This window comes from Protomyctophum parallelum (assembly GCF_964188405.1).
Source record: "Protomyctophum parallelum genome assembly, chromosome: 14".
Lineage (NCBI taxonomy): Eukaryota > Metazoa > Chordata > Actinopteri > Myctophiformes > Myctophidae > Protomyctophum > Protomyctophum parallelum.
In genome coordinates this window covers 50467191-50483441 of record NC_139709.1, presented here as the reverse complement: position 1 = coordinate 50483441, position 16251 = coordinate 50467191, and the positions used below count along the sequence as shown (strand labels likewise).

The following is a 16251-nucleotide window of genomic DNA, read 5'->3' as shown; positions in this document are numbered from 1 at the left end:
CATAGTGACAGACAGACAGACAGACAGACAGACCGACAGACAGACAGACAGACAGACAGACAGACAGACAGACAGACAGACAGACAGACAGACAGACAGACAGACAGACAGACAGACAGACAGACAGACAGACAGACAGACAGACAGACAGACTGACTGACTGACTGACTGACTGACTGACTGACAGAGGTGGGTGATGCATTTGTGATGTAGTCTGTTTTATCACATCAGAATACATTTTTAAAAGTCTGACTTTTATGTAAACCAATATGGATATTTAATAGGAGACATAGGCACACATGGAGAAGGTGCACCATATGACCAATAGGAGACTGCATGGCCATCTCTTCACCTAGTGCAACTCTTTCACTCATTTTGTTAAATGCTATTATTCAAAATGTGGGAATTATTGAGCATCATATGCAGATATCATTTTCTTTTGCAGTTTAAGCAAAAACAAAAAACAATACATCCAATACATGTTGATGTGGGATATACAAATATATGTTCATATAGGCCTATTTTAGGAAGCCCGACATATAGGCCTATTTTAGGAAGCCCGACATATTTAAAAATTTTATTTAATATTTCAAGCATGCGTGCCGCCGCCGCGGTCACTCTATTGGTGCACGGACGCAGCAGCAGCAGCAGCAGCAGCTACTGACTCACAGCTGCACTATGAGTGGTGCAACCACTCCTTTCGGAGCTATGTGTGTGGCTGGCTGGCTGGGTCTGAGCATGAAAACAGCACACCGGAACCGGCCCGGCCCCCCGGGCGCGTGCGTTCTTGACCCCCACAAAGAGTTGCATCACTCACTTCAGACGGGTCTGATTTTTTTTCTAGGGTTGGATGTCTGTATTCCTCTAAATCAATGTTAAAAAAGGCCAAATCAACATTAAAAAAGGCCACATTTTTTGCGTTGAGCGCATTAAAACACTAAAGTGTCACTCTTGGCTTTTTCTGAAAGTTGGCAGCCCTGGCTGTCATCTATCCATTTATGAAGGATTGACAGCCGAGCAGCATAGAGCAAGGCTCATACTAGATGTTTGTTACTTTTAGTTAGTATATGGTAATTATGTCTGCCCCTAAGATGTAGTGAATTGGATCTAATGGTTTTCTAATTCCGATAAGTTCCAGGATTTGATCTTGAATAGATAACCAAAAGGGTCTGATTAGTGGGCATGTCCACATCATATGGCTGTGGGTACCTTGTCCACTTTTGCACCTAGGGCATATGGGAGAGCATAGGGGGTCAAATTTACTCCTGGTTACTGGGGAGATATGTAATTTGTGTATTATTTTATACTGGGTTTCATAGGACTTGTTTGAGCATGTTATTTTCTTTGCATTGAGTAGTATATTATGCCATGACCATTTGTATTTGGAGATGGTTTTCCCATGCTATTTTACTATTATTAGTCGAGGCTTTTTCCACCTGGAATAGGCTCTCGTAAAGAAAGCTGACTATCTTTTTGGGGAGAGTAGATGCTTTTATTAGGATGGTTTCTACTTGGTTGGGGGTCGTGCTCAGGCCAGTCCTATATTCTGGAACAGAGTTGATGTAGCTCCTGAGTTGTAGATAACGGAAGCATTGGGGTTGCTGTAGGTTAAATTCTGATTTAACTGTGCTCCAGTAGAGCACAGTAGAGGTATCCTGTGCCTACTGGCGTGCGTTGTAGAGGTATCCTGTGTCTACTGGCGTGCGTTGCCCAGCTTCATCCGCCCCCCCCCACCTACCCCTTTGTTTCTGTCCTGTCCCCACTCTCGGCCTGCACCTTGTCATGGTGAGTGGGCTTTAAACTAAGCCAGGCCATTTAAGCAACAATATAGTGTCATCAGAAAACCACTATACCAATGTCATGGAATTGCATGACTTTTTTTTGTGATAAATCATTTGTATGATTTTATTCATGAAATATTTAGTATAACTAGAACTGCACTCTGTCGAGTGCCTACTTGCATGTTGAATGCATATAATTTGTAAGTTGATGAGTAGTATACTGTGGTTACTACATACTCTGATGGTGACGTAATAAAGGTAGGTTTCAGATTACATACATAGGCATTACCTTTAATCCACCGACACTGAATGTATATGTAATTTGTAAGTTGATGAGTAGTAGCCTACACTGTGGTTACTTGGGTTGTTTTATGCATATGCCGTAGCTGCATGATTTGCTTTACAGAGCAATGGAGAAAGAAAGAAAAGAAAGAAAGCAAAGAAAAGCAAGGCATAAATACATGTATGTAATCTGATTACATACATGTACATATTACGTCACCATCGAGAGCCAGTTATACCCTGGCATTGGTACATATCTTCATTATGTCACTCTCAAAACATGCATTGGAGGGGCTACAGCACCCCTCAAAAACACACTTAAACTCGCTTCAAGAGATTTCTTGGTATTTTCAAGTGGTGCCAGCCCCTCCTATGCCCAGTTTGTGTGTACCACATAGTGTTGATTTCATTGACTGAGCACGGAATGTGATGTATGATGATGTATGATGATAAGAGTGCCCCTCACTTCAATATATATTCTATCCAATGGATAATTCTATCCAGAATGTGTTTTCTTGGGGTACATGCATTTGCCCCTTCTCTTGCAATCCAGGGAGATATGGGTTGGGAACCGATGGAGACTAGGCAAAAGGTCCGTCTCATTAATCTGCCAGAAGATAGGTTAACACAAAAGGTATTGAATTGGGATAAGTCACACAATGGCCCCTGAATAAAGGAAGTTTTTTTCTAGTTTTAGAGAGGCAGATCTGTCTTATATCTTTCAGAATATGCTTTTTGGTAATATCAATAGGTTGAAACTAAAACAATTTTGTAATTACAAAGATAAATGGTCACACACTATATATTATATATATATATATATATATATATATATATATATATATATATATATATATATATATATATATATAATATAGCTCAGTTAACCTCCATGGATGAGGTTTGATCTTGCTGCTGTGTTATGATTACTTCATCTTCTGGTTTAAAGGACAACTTTAGTTTTTTTCAACCAAGGTTCATGTTTTAGGTTGTTATTAGAGAAACAAAAAAGTGAGTGTTCATTTTCTTTCATTTGCTGCTTTCTTTCGTTTTAGGGATTTTAGCTCTTTTTGACAGGGGGGCGGGGGCATTCGAGCATGGGGCTAAATATGTATTTTCTTACCAAATTTGATGGTGATTTATTTATTTATTATTTACTATAGTCCTAATAAACCCCAGGAAATTACATCTGGCCACAGAAGATCACAGGATCTACTGAATGTGAAGGTAGCCTACTGGGGGAAGGCTTATTATACTGTGTGTATAGGCTCAATATGTCAGTTTGTCACATTCAATAGATCCTGTGATCTTTTGTGGCCAGATGTAATTTCTTGGGGTTTATTAGGACTATAGTAAATAATAAAATAATAAATCGCCATAATATTTTGTAAAAAAATACATATTTAGCCCCATGCTCGAATGCCCCCGCCCCCCTGTCAAAAACTGCTAAAATCCCCAAAACGAAAGAAAGCAGCAAATGAAAGAAAATTAACACTCACCTTTTAGTTTCTCTAATAACAACCTAAAACATGAACCTTGGTTGAAAAAAACTAAAGTTGTCCTTTAAGCTGGACACCTGTGACCTTCAATCTAAAATTAAAATGACAGGGAGACAATCTTACCACAACATGCAGCCTACTCAATCGGTTAAGACATCAATTTATTGTTTTATTCTCATTCTGTTCTCATTGGATATCACATGTCAAACCTATGCGTCTTCATGATCCTTTTTGTGCTTATTTGAATCTGCAGGAATCACATAATAAAAATATAAAAATAATGTGTTTTGTCTTTTAGGTATTTTAATTCTGGTAATAATAGAAATATTCTGAAATATATAACATAATATAATCTGGTGAACATCTAGTACAAGTGCCTAATGAAATATATCGATTATCTAAACAAACATTAAAGTCCATAGACTTGACTGACTTGTCTGCCATATGACGCAATCTTCAAAAGTACAAGCTCACAGCATGTGAGCTTTCCATTTTCTTTAGCTATTTAATGTAAAACAAAGTGGTTAATGAAATATATCCAGCATAACGTGTCATATTCCTGAACCAGGTTTTAACAATTCACCTCTGAATGTTAAATGGGGATCGGAAAGAAAATCAGATTCCATGTGACTTGTACGTGACCTGTCTGCATTTAGACTTATTTAAACAAATCAGATTCCAATCTGGATGTGGCACAGATAGATCTGATTCAGGCTAGATTTGGCTGTCAGTGTAAATGGTGCCTAAGGGAAATGTGTTCTGCACTGACCCCCCCTAGTGTCCAAGTTCACTTATTCTGTTAAAAGGACCCAAGGGAGATATTTAGTTAAAAAGGTTTAAAAGAAAACGTTAAAGGTATATTCAGTGATTTCACTCAAAAAACCTTAGGTTTCGTTTTTGGCTGTGGGACCCAGCCTTTCGTCCAATCAGGATAGAGAGTCAAAAACGAAACCTAAGGTTTTTTGACCCCCAGGGGTTAACTGGGGACAGGGAGGAACTCCTTATATGGTCAGCACACTCTATAGTAGAGAGGTTTATCACAACAAAACAAAAAAATAAGTGGTATTTGAATTAAGTGAAATCACTGAATATACCTTTAAATATACTGATAGTAAGCATTGCCATAGCATCCCATCAGAAAGGAGTACCTTGGATGTACAGTATTCCAGTCCCACTGTTGTTTATCCAGTGTGATTAATAGATTATTTTAAAAGTCATTGCAATTTGATCTGTGACTTTTGCAGAACCCAATGTTTTAATTCAAAGGTTGGTTTAAAATGAAAGCATTTTTATTAACTCGGTAAGCACATCAATACGAATCTGGGTTATTATTGTGGTTATCTTAGCACTTCATCATGGATTCCTTGGGTGAAATTCCCAGTTTTACACTTCACATGTGACATAGAGAAATTCTTCATTGATCTCCACCTTTTCTTAAAGGTATATTCAGTGATTTCACTTAATTCAAATATCACTTATTTTTTTGTTTTGTTGTGATAATCCTCCCTACTATATAGTGTGCTGGCCATATAAGGAGTTCCTCCCTGTCCCCAGTTAACCCCTGGGGGTCAAAAAACCTTAGGTTTCGTTTTTGACTCTCTATCCTGATTGGACGAAAGGCTGGGTCCCACAGCCAAAAACGAAACCTAAGGTTTTTTTAGTGAAATCACTGAATATACCTTTAAATGCACTTTGTCCAAACAGAATAAATGTCATTTACACACTTAACCATAATTAGATTTTCATTGGAAAATTGATCATTTTCAGTGTTATGGAATAATTTAACCATTGATTTTAGACTGTAAAGAGACGGCACTGCACAGAGCTCCACGACCACCAGTCAATCAATCAACCTCTCTCTGCCCAGGGATGGAGGCTTGAAGACGGGGTAGATGGAGAGACATAAGCCTAGCAGAAAATGACTTTCGCCTACTTTATCAAACCATGTATTCATATCGGTAAATAATCATGTTGATGCTAAATGATTTGATTAACATTTCATGTACAGCTGCTATTTAAAAAAATGAATTTGGACTCGGGAGTTCTACAGAAGCCTATGGTAAGTGAATGGGAAGTCCCTGGCAGTCAAAATGACACAAGTGATCTTTATAATCTTAATACTTGGTCACAAACCAACTATTTTACAAGAACAATATTGATGTAACTAGAGATTAGACAAATTAGCTATATTTTATATACACAGAATAATAAGTAATGAGCAAAAGTCCTGATGCGACATTTCCTGGTTTTAATGCGGTCGGTCCCTCAGCGCTCTCCGCTCTGGAGTAGAGCTCAAAGAGCTGCCTGAAACTTTCTGGAGTGGGTGGAGCCTAGTGCGCGTTCATGTGTTTGGGGCCAGACCTTACCAAACTGCAATACCTTCTTTTGGCCACTATGTCCATTTCGCCTCAGGGTTTCCTCTGGGTGCCTTCTCTATTCATATATACTCTAAGGGCACGCCCTATGAAATCAAGCCTCGCCCTCGTTTTTGCGACATGAACAACTGCAATACGACCTGGAAACCGTGGTTACAGGGTAAAAAAAGTTTTGCCTTTATTGCTGCCCGCCTCCACTGGGCGAAAAGAGCAAGAATCCCTAATTTCCGGTTTTAGGATTCTTCTAGAATACGGACATTTCTTATGCATATCCTGAGTTTTGTTGATATTCGGCATATTATGTAAAATATGAACTCAATATACACCCTGGAACAATATAGTGTACTAAGATATGAGCGTAATTTTATTTTTGTCATGTTTGTGTTCCGAAAATGACCTGAGGGCGAAAATAGCAAGAATCCCTAATTTCCGGTTTTATGATTCTTCTAGAATACGAACATTTCTGATGCATATCCTGAGTTTGTTGATATGCGGCATATTATGTAAAATTTGAACTCAATATACACCCTGGAACAATATATTGTACTAGGATATGAGCGTAATTTTATTTTTGTCATGTATGTGTTCCGAAAATGACCTGAGGGTGAAAATAGCAAGAATCCCTAATTTCCGGTTTTAGGATTCTTCTAGAATACGAACATTTCTGATGCATATCCTGAGTTTGTTGATATGCGGCATATTATGTAAAATTTGAACTCAATATACACCCTGGAACAATATATTGTACTAGGATATGAGCGTAATTTTATTTTTGTCATGTATGTGTTCCGAAAATGACCTGAGGGTGAAAATAGCAAGAATCCCTAATTTCCGGTTTTAGGATTCTTCTAGAATACAAACATTTCTGATGCATATCCTGAGTTTGTTGAAATGCGGCATATTATGTAAAATATTAACTCAATATACACCCTGGAACAATATATTGTACTAAGATATGAGCGTAATTTTATTTTTGTCATGTTTGTGTTCCGAAAATGACCTGAGGGCGAAAATAGCAAGAATCCCTAATTTCCGGTTTTAAGATTCTTCTAGAATACGAACATTTCTGATGCATATCCTGAGTTTGTTGAAATGCGGCATATTATGTAAAATATGAACTCAATATACACCCTGGAACAATATATTGTACTAGGATATGAGCGTAATTTTATTTTTGTCATGTATGTGTTCCGAAAATGACCTGAGGGCGAAAATAGCAAGAATCCCTAATTTCCGGTTTTAAGATTCTTCTAGAATACGAACATTTCTGATGCATATCCTGAGTTTGAATTGAAAGCTTGTAGATCGGCGCCGCAGATTTCCCTGTCCCACACTCAATAACCCTTGGCAGCCAGTCGTTATATATCTAGACAGACAGACAGACAGACAGACAGACAGACAGACATTTTCAAACCCCTCTGGACAGGTGGGAGACTGGGATGTCATATTATGATGGTGCCATTTACCAAAACACAGACAGGCACCATGCACATTTTGTATGTGCCTGTAAATTATTTTGTAGTCCACTTCCAACTCTGTGTGGTCGATCATACGTCGATCTAACTACAGACAAATGAGCTGCAATGTTTTGGGAAGAATGTCCTGGAAGACAGTTGAAAGATGAATTAATATGCCAAGTGAAGTCATGTGAATCCTCAATGCCATTTGGGTCATGGTGTCATGAGTGACCTCCCACTTTGAGCCACAAATGGCGAGGGAACTGTGCAGTTTACGTAATTTGACCAGTACAGTCCTCCTAATACCCTTTCACTTGCCATTCCTTATTCTTTTAATAGAAACCCTTAAATGCTGCACACTGGTATTGGTGGCAGTGCACCATGCAGCTGAGCTTTCTGAAATTTGTCTATATAGCAGCTAGTCAGCTTTTGGTCATCATTTCTCACCAGCTTTTTTAAACAGTAGGCCTATGACTAGAATGGTTATACATAATGGAGATTAACGGAAGTCACACACACACACACACACACACACACACACACACACACACACACACACACACACACACACACACACACACACACACACACACACACACACACAGTCAGACTTGCCTGATCAACAAAAGGTCCTAGGAATCTAAAAAATTGAACAGCAGCTGCTTAATGTTCCAGTATGTCTACAACACCAAGCATATCAGATTCAGCGTCAAAAAGTAAGTCAGAACAAGTGTCTTTTACCTGAAACAATTTATTTTATTTTTTAATCGGCGCAGTCCGAATGTCGTCTAGTCTTCATGGTCGACGTACTTAGAAGTGTCTGAGAGACACTTGAAAAGCCTCTTAATTGGGTGACCGTTGACCTTTAGGAGTGTCCATTTTTGAGGAGACCTAATTTCTCGTTACTCTCGGCGAGCCAAATTGCATAATGTGCATAGCCTACTGTACAGATTAGGCAAGCAGGGCTCAGAGCATTATTGGTTGAATTTGGTTCCCAGTCCCTGTTGGCTCATTGAAGTCAGTCAGAAGGAGATAAAATATGTCCTCTGCATGCTCATGAATGACTAAGACCCCTGCACATTCTGTATCCAGCCGGTTGACAGGTCACTGAAGTCATGCCTGTGTGCCGTAAACCCCTTCAAACTGTTAAAGAGCTTCTACAGTTGGTGAAGAAGCCTGCATGCAGTGGCGGAACAACATTGGGCCGGGCCGGGCCGGGGGGTGAGACAGCACGACCGGGCCTCACCGAACATGACCCCCCCCAACGGGAAAAAAAAACATTTACGCTAACAGTTGCTGCTAATTTGAGCAGGCGTGCATGGACGAGAGAGGAGTTATGTGTGTGAGGAGATGATCAGTCACAGATAGAGGGAAAGTGTTATATTTTGCCTGTTATTTATGCTATATATTATTGATCGCGTCTGTGTCTGTGACATTGCGCAGCAGTGCACACACATGAGAGAGAGAGAGAGAGAGAGAGAGAGAGAGAGAGAGAGAGAGAGAGAGAGAGAGAGAGGTGCTGCGTGTTAAAAAAAGAAATAGGCTACTACTCATCTTTGTGTTCTGTTTCACTAATCACCTTATTGCTGAGTGATCGCACACAGGGAAAAGCAACAAGAAGGAGAAGGGGTTTAGAATCGAAACAGTCCGTTGTGGAGAAAAGGAAGTCCACACATATGCAATCACACAGAGTGATTATATTAGCCTACTAATGAGTGACAGGTCTTGCCACTTTTGTAGCCCTGGCTGGACCGCTTACAGTGACTCTCTCTCGGCAGCGCAGTACATTCTCATCAGACAGACATGATATTTTGTTAAAGTGTAGGCTATTATAGGCTAAATAAGCTCTGTATCTGGTTAATTCAAGATTTAAGATTTTTTTGATTTGTCATTATTTAATTCCAACTGCAGCAGCAGAAAAAAACGAAATTGCGATGTGCTGAGTGCACGGGCCGCAGCAGTATGGGTCGCGCGCGCAGCTCGCGCTGCCACAAACTTCTCTTTACATCAGAGAAAAAAAGAAAGCGACCGGCGACTTCTTCAGAAGCAAGAGGAGTTAGTTAGTTAATTGCGGGAGCCTGGGATTCGCGGGGGCCCGATGGTTTTATCAGTCGTGAGTGACTGTGTAAAAAATCGTCCATCGATCATCTGACAGTCCGGACCCTCAGGAGGTCCGGGCCGGGGTGTGACCACCCCCCCTACACCCCCGGTAGCTCCCCGCTGCCTGCATGTATGGGCTGAGCCGCTGAGGTGGACTCGGGAAACCGTGATGTTTCAATCATTAGGCCCACTGGCAGAGCCTGACCAGAGCCTTTTTGTGGTGGTTCTGGAAAACCATGGGTCCGACTGACTCGATACCGGGCACTGCCCTCCCTGTGGGGGTGTGGAACGCAATAACGCATGTGTCAAATTTGAAGTCGGTGGGCCGGTTCTCGAGCTACGTGCATTACAACCGTACACACACACACACACACACACACACACACACACACACACACACACACACACACACACACACACACACACACACACACACCACACCACACCACACCACAACACAACACACACGCACGCACGCACAAAATTCTCTCTAATTAATTAGGAAAATCTGCTGCAGGCAAACGTTGAACAAAATAACACATTCTTCTACATTCTCTAATTGTGTAAATATTTTGTTTAAATGCAATGTGATAGTGTAACATGAAAGTCTAGTATGGCCATCTCCAATGACCAATAGAGTGAGAGCAAAATTCCAGAAGAATTTCTATTGGAGTAATACAGCAAGGCCACGCCTACTATGCCTAGATTTTTTGAATCTGAAGAAGGCGCCATTTTCTCCGAACGCAGCTAAAGAAGACAGCAGTACACTACACGGGCAGTCGGGCAAGTAACACGGCACTTCCCCTCAGTCCTCATCGGCACCGCGCTACTATACTGGACTTCATTTTATTTAAACCTTTTCTTCACTTTGATGGATAAAATACCAGGTAAGATTATTATTGGTTAACTTAGTAAATGGCAATGTTTGTAACTGATTTGGAACATTACAGCTCCAGGCCAGCTGGCCAGTGGCCACAAGTTACTACTTGGATGTTAGCATGTTGGCTAACGCTACGTTAGCAGGCACACTATTGATTAAACAACCTTTTAATTAATAGCATAACGTATTAACGCAATGTACGTCGGTGCAACACGAGTATTACATTATGAACAGTATTGCTATAATGTTTATTCATTAATGTTGTACCAGGTAATGTAATTTAATGTAACCACTGTAGTGAGTGTAGTCCGTGAACATGCTTGCTTGGTCATAAAACTATCCAAACAAACGGACATCGATATCGATTATAGATCTTTAACTCTTGACCCATATAGATATTTCTTTAACTCATGAGGTTTCATTTTACACAATAATTCAATTATTGTTAAACATCTGCATTACTTCATTTACAATTATACATCATAATTAGAGAATGTAGAATTATTTTTGATCAATGGGTTGGGTCTGAGAGGCTAAATCTCATGAAATGGTGGTCCAGGGCTCAAAAGCTGAAAGAATAATGGGCCTTGATATGAAATGGGTTGAAGACCACTGCCCTATATCGTCATAGTAACTCTTATTATTTATTTGTTTTAAAGGATGTAGGCTGTAAGGGTCACATTTGCTACGACGGGCAACTGACCTTCAAATCATTTTTGGAGTCTGGTGAGTGAAACAAATTTCACAATGGCTATGGCATGCCCTATGCATAGGGCCTATGCAACTGGGAGTCATATGTTTCTATATTAATGGTGCTTTTTTTACCCATAGAATTATATGTATTTTGACTGCAGACCCCCATCTATAAATATGTTCCAGAGACCTTGAGAAAGATTTGAGTTAGAAATGTTGCTTTAAAAAATAATATATATAATTATATATATTCAAAATTTTGCACAAATGTTAATGATTTTTCTAAAATGGCAGGTCTACAAGCTCACAGCACTCAGTGGTGCGCTATGATCTTATATATATATATTTATATATATCTGCTAATTTTGAAAAGCTATATTTTGAATAGCTAAAGTTTAAAATAATGGTTAAAGTGGTTCAAATCTAAAGTGACATAGATGTGTGACCTTTAATAAAAATCTAATAAATTGCACAACAGATTTATGTGGCAGTGCGACCCAAGTTGCTGCGGCCCGTGCACTCTCAGCACAATGACAAAGTCTGATTCTGATCAATCTTGTTTTGTCTTCAGTTTCCAGGAAATTTGAAATTCCTATTTTGGATTTAAAAGTCTATGATGACTTGAACACGGAAGTTGATGAGGAGGCGTTTGAGTTTCTTGTAAAGAAACCAGACCTGGGTGCGTTTAGGCCCAGATCCTGAAGGTGAGTTATTTACTAATTAATTTGGAGTCTTGTAATCCACACAGTCCTGGCTAACCTAAAATGTCATGTATTTTTGTACTTCAGAATGCTCTGATGTACAAAAAGTGTCTTTTCACATCACACTTGTCACAAACGATCCCCTCTCACATGTTATTATTATCACCTGTTATGTCAACATGGCTAGATCCAGTGAGCCCCACTCCAAGCTTCTCTATTGCCAGCTGCAGCAGCTCCAGTGCAGAAAATGGAGACTCTGATGACACCATCATTTTGCAGCCGAGTCCTGCGCAAAGCAACAGAGCTGACCAGACTCGTCTCGCTCAGGTAAGCTTTGCAGATGACTGTTTGAAATTGGTGATGATTGAATTGAAGATGATGATTCTGATAATCAAATAGCCAAGTACAATTGCGGAGAAAAGGGGGGATGGTGGCCACTCTCATGCCAGTTGCCCGTTTCTCTAGCCTCCGCACCCACCTGAGCGAGGAAATATTGTCTCTCAGCTGAGCAACTGAGTCGCGGGATGGGAGCATGGTTTACATTTTTGTCACTGTAACTATACTTTGCCACCAAATGTAGGGCCTGTTGCGCCAGTGCTTAAAAATATTACTGTCTATCACTGTGCCCCCCCCCCCCCTGTTTGTCTCCTCCCACTTAGATGATTGAAAGGATTCTGAAGGACAAACCGGGAGGGGAGAGGATCATGAACGAGTATGCTCGGACCAAAAGCATTACAGATGTTAGGAGACGTGACCTGGTGAAGATACTTGTGGCACACATGGCGAGTGAACATGGGTATGTTCACTGCATATAAACATAAGCACCCAATATACTTTTTTTGTTTTACTTGTTGCAGACCAAGAGCCTTCCTTTTGCAGAAGGCATCGGCACAAATATACTTTTGTTTGGATCTCGTTTGTGTGTGTGTCCATGCACTATAGGACGAGTCCTTCAAGGCGTAACAAAGAGGAATATGCATTATGCAAAGATATCACTGCATTGTCCCCTTATCTGGCAGACCCCCAGGGCAATTTGAGCTATGTAAGTAGATAAAACAAGTCCAAACTCTTTACTCCTCACTTCTGGTTGCTCAAAATAGGACTGTTTTCAACTAAATATTATTTAACATTTCTGTATGCTGAGCTTTCTCCTAGTTCAGCACTGCAGATGTCAGACCTTTTGACCTTGATTTTAGCAAGTCTCCATGAAGGGCATGTTAAATTCATTTTTAATGTGTGCAATGCATTTTTGCTACAGTGGTGGCAAATAAACAAGAGTGGCCCTCTGGTGTTATTTTAGTAATTTCATTTATAAACAAAAGAAACCTGAGTAATTCCATAAATTAGGAGATAAGTGTTTATAAAGTAGTGAAAGTAGCCGATCTACAAGCTCACAACGCGGCATGACATGCGGTGAGCTTGAAGATGTTTTGTTTTCACTAGTTTGGTTCCTGGGCAAACATCTAGATGCATCCTTATAGTAAATATCACTGGAAAGTATTGCAGTAGTATGAGTGGTTTCAACACTGTTACAGGTGGACCAGATGCTGGCGACAGATCCCCCTTCAGTGAGGAAAACCAGCTAACCACAGAAACCCAGTGTCGTGAGGCCATCGCACTGATGAAGCATACAACTGATGAAGCAATCATCAAGGAGAAGATGAAACAGACATTCACCCATCGCCAAGCAATGGTTCATGGTCCAGTGAAGTCCTCTGAAATATTCACCACCTTTCCAAGATTTCTTGACATCGCAGGAATGGTATGTGGCTCTTTAACTGACTTGCCTTAAAGTAAAACTGAAATGAAAAATAACTAAACAGATCACATCCCTGGTGTTTTTTTCAACCATGTTGTCGTCTGAATTCCATCTGCAGATAGAGCAGTATTTCAGGCTGATGTTTGGTGATGACATCTCTGCAAAGTTCTTGGAGGTGGCCCACTTTCTACATGCAGAAAGTCCTGAAAGAAAGCCGTGGGCTCACCCAGACATCCGACCTTCAAGATCTGCTTCATAACGCTGAATCCACAATGGAACAACTGGAAAATGGTACGCTGGAATTAAAGGAATATGGAAGAGTTCGGTTTTGAAACCAAAGTGTAAACCGATTTTAATAAAAATTGTATTTGTGAATTTTCTTGTATTTTCAGGATGGGACAGTGAGATGTCGTCCATCTTGCTTATGATCCACCTCATGCCACCTTCACCACAAGGCAAAAACAAGAGACCCGGAAAGCTATCGGCCAGACAGGCCATTGACCACCTGGTGAAGTTCATCAAGGTAAGCTTCAGACTCCAGCCCATAGCATTTAACGTAGCACTTGCATATAAAAAAATATATATTTTAACTGAATAGTTGCTTGGTCTTCTACCCATGTTTTTCTTACATTACTAGTTCTATCAATGTATTACCTTGCTTATTGTAAATCGCTGAGCATCTTGCATTTTGTGCCAATAAGTGATTCTGGTGGATATCCCATAACAGTTGGGCTCTAAACTGTTTGCAAACCGTGACTAATATTAATAGCGAGACTAATTAATTTCTCTTGTCGTCACAGACTGGGATCAGTGTCGAGGGGCATCTGGACAGCATCACAGAGAGCCTTCAACCCTATCTACTTGCTGTGGGGACCCAGAAGAGTGCGATACACAAATACTTCGTTGTGATTGACAAACACGCAATCCCTTGTAAGTCACCAGATTCTATTGCCTATTATATCAAGATAGGTTGTGAAGTGGTCCTTTAACCATGTTGGATTAATTGAAAACACCGTCCTTGGTTCTGGTGACTGATATTATCCTAATACGTATGGAGCTGTGTTTTTTTTCTCCAATTTCTGTTCATTGATTTGATTTGATTTCCCCCAAAAAACGGATGTTGTCAATTATTAATCTAACATGGTTAAAATAGAGTAATTGGTAGTGGATAAATTACTGATAAGTGTCTGATAACAGTAATATAGGCTAAAATGTGTAATTTACCTATCACATTATGTAGACAGCAGTTAGTTTACTTATAGTATCACTGTACAGATTATACTCTTGGCTCTTAGAAATAGTCATTGATGATCAAAAGTAAATATGTATTTATGAGGTTTCTAGTAATCTAGTTTACTGTAAATTGCTCTGGATTAAGTGTCCTAAATGTCTCAATTTGAAAATGGCTGAATCAAGAAGTCTGGGTTTCTATTTTATGCCTGAGTAAATGTTAAAATGACCCCTAGCATAGCATGTTTTTGTTGTTTTGATTGCTTTAAAAGTCTAACCTGCTCTTTCCCATTATGTTTACCCAGCTCTACAAAAAGAGAAAAGAGGTGGGAGAGACGTTCCTCAGTGTGGCGGACCTGATCCACCTAAAAGGAGCTGACGCCAACTTACGGCTCTACATAAAGGAAGCCCAGCAGGAGGGTGAAGAGAAAGAGACTGTAGGAGGAGGGAGTGACAGAGTGTGTGTGTGTGTGTGTGTGTGTGTGTGAGCCCTATATCTTGCACCACCCCTTATCCCTAAACTTATTTGCCATTTTTAACTATTTTAAAATAGTACAAATAGCCCATCTACTGACAAGCTAACAATGTGTCGATGTAGATGTAGCTAGTTGAACTATTTTTAAATGTTTTAAAATAGTAAAAAATGGCAAATAAGTTTAGGGATAAGGGGTGGTGGCGCAAGATGGAGCCCAAAGAGTCTGAGTGAGGTTTCCCCTCCTGCACTCCATGCCCTCCCTGACTTGTGTGTGAGACTGTTGACCTTGTTCAGGAGAGACTTCTTTGGACCAAAAACCTCTGTGCGAGGGCACATGTCCACCACGCCAGAGTGTGGTATGTATCGATCAGCTTCTCAGGACCCACCCTGTCGTTTTTATTGTTTTATTCACCCTCTCAGCTACTCAGGGACCCATCCTGTCGTTTTATTTTATTTCTTATGTGAAAAAAGGTTGTTCAGTTTGACCCACCAGTTTTAGATATATGGCTTATAGAGTAATGTCTTGCAGAGAAACGGCGAGTTGAGAAAACAGGCTTGGAAGGTTCACTTCTGTGGATTCTAACTAATGTTAGAACCTATTTACATGTTTAAGCATTTATTTCTGCATGTCTTCTGTGGACTCTTAACATTACACCTAGCTACATGTTTAAGCATTTCATATTTACATGTCTTCTGTGGATTCTAACGTTACACCTAGCTGTACATGTTTAAGCATTTATTTCGTATGTATGTGTTCTGTGGACTCTTAACATTGCACCTGCTACATGTTTAAGCATGTCATATGTGCATGTGTTTTGGATAATAATAATAATAAAAAAAAATGTTTCTCCTGACCTGACCAATTAGTTGTGAGCCTTTTTTGATGATATTTGGTGTACAGGAAAAAGGAGCTGTAGGCCTACTGGGCCTAGTATAAAGTTTTGGGTACACTGATCAATTTGTGTGTGGTATATGGTCATATTCTGACAGGATACAATTAGTGTTTGGACTTGGGACAT

At 40.0% G+C, this 16251-nt stretch overlaps 1 long non-coding RNA gene across 1 annotated transcript; it reads left to right on the top strand.

Moving 5' to 3' along the window:
- Window positions 1–13305: 13305 nt before the first annotated feature.
- Window positions 13306–13949, top strand: LOC310870059. Its single transcript, XR_014570204.1, has 3 exons — window positions 13306–13530; window positions 13646–13818; window positions 13920–13949. It is a non-coding gene; the product is annotated as an uncharacterized lncRNA (long non-coding RNA).
- The last annotated feature ends 2302 nt before the right edge of the window (window positions 13950–16251 follow it).